Source organism: Zingiber officinale, chromosome 2A (assembly GCF_018446385.1).
Source record: "Zingiber officinale cultivar Zhangliang chromosome 2A, Zo_v1.1, whole genome shotgun sequence".
NCBI lineage: Eukaryota > Viridiplantae > Streptophyta > Magnoliopsida > Zingiberales > Zingiberaceae > Zingiber > Zingiber officinale.
This window is the reverse complement of record NC_055988.1, coordinates 134,030,178-134,031,564: the sequence shown is the minus strand read 5'-3', so window position 1 is coordinate 134,031,564 and position 1,387 is coordinate 134,030,178. Positions and strand designations below refer to the sequence as shown.

General features: G+C 36.3%; 1 non-coding gene across 1 annotated transcript; it reads left to right on the top strand.

Annotated features, from left to right (window-relative positions):
* The first annotated feature begins 254 nt into the window (after positions 1-254).
* Positions 255-360, top strand: LOC122044729. Its single transcript, XR_006129744.1, has one exon. It is a non-coding gene; the product is annotated as a small nucleolar RNA R71 (small nucleolar RNA).
* The last annotated feature ends 1,027 nt before the right edge of the window (positions 361-1,387 follow it).

Here is a 1,387-nt window from a genome sequence, read left to right as displayed (position 1 = left end):
CCAATTTTGCAGACAAAAGAGTGACTGCATCTACATCAAACTTCCCTGATGCTTTAATTGTTGGGTTTACAGAGGAATAGCCACCACTTCTTTCATTTGCCCATTGATGATGATTTTGTGCCACACTTTCAATGATTTCTTCGGCTTCATCTAAGCTTTTGTTCATAAGTGCCCCTCAAGCAGTTGAATCAAGGGACACTTTGGTATGATAATTGATACCATTGTAAAAAGTGTGCAACACTAACCATCTTTCTAACCCATGATGTGGGCATTGTCTGAGCATACTATTATATCTATCCCATGCTTCAAAAAGAGATTCTGAGTCAGTTTGCTTGAAGCTTGCAATTAAATTCCTCATATGAGCTGTTTTGCTTGGTGGATAGAACTTATCAAGAAACTGTTGCTCACACTGCTCCCAAGTGGTGATGCTATTAGGGGCCAAAGAATTCAGCCATTGCTTTTCCCTATCCCTTAAAGAAAACCCAAATAATAATAATCTAACTGCATCTGAAGGAACTCCATTCATTTTCATGGTACCACATATTTCATAAAAGACCTCTAAGTGTTGATTAGGGTCCTCATGAGGTCCTCCACCAAATTGGTTCTGCTGCACCATAGATATAATTGCGGGTTTGATCTCAAAGTTATTAGCTTCCACTGAAGGTCTTGAAATACTAGATCGAAAACCTCTCGCATAGGGTGCTGCATAATCCTTAAGTGGTCTATTTGCCATATTCAAATGTTCCTGTTCTTCAATTTGCCTTTGCAGAATTCTTCTTTTATGGAAAGTTCTATCAATCTCAGGGTCAAAAGGAAAGAATTCCCCTGCAAAGTTAGATCTTCGCATACACAAGAACAAGATAGCAGATAGCAATTCGACACAAAAAGAAAATTAGAAGAATCAAAAATGCAAAATTGAATTTGTATTAAAAGAATTAACAAGAAGTGAAAGTTATACAAGAAACTAAAAAAAACAGAAATATAATGATTAGTTACAACTATGCAATATGAAAGGAAAACAAATGTTATGTTTAGTCTAACTCAATTGATAATTCCTAATGTTATAGCGCAGTCCCCGGCAACGGCGCCAAAAACTTGTTACGCTCCGCAAGTGTACGGAAATGTCGCAAGTAATATAAAAGATTATCGTATCCACAGGGACTGGAATAAGCACTAGAAATGCCTCAATGCGAATTAGCTAAACAACTATCCAATCATTTCAAAAGCAAAGTAAAGGTAAACAAATCTAGTCTTAAAGATCAACAAACAAGAGTCTAGTGTTTTAGGTTATGATAAAGGGAGATTCTAGGAGTTTCAGTTTCTTTGTAAGATTTCTTGAATGTAAATGGTTCACCAATTCTTATCCCTCAATTGCCAAACATGTAGA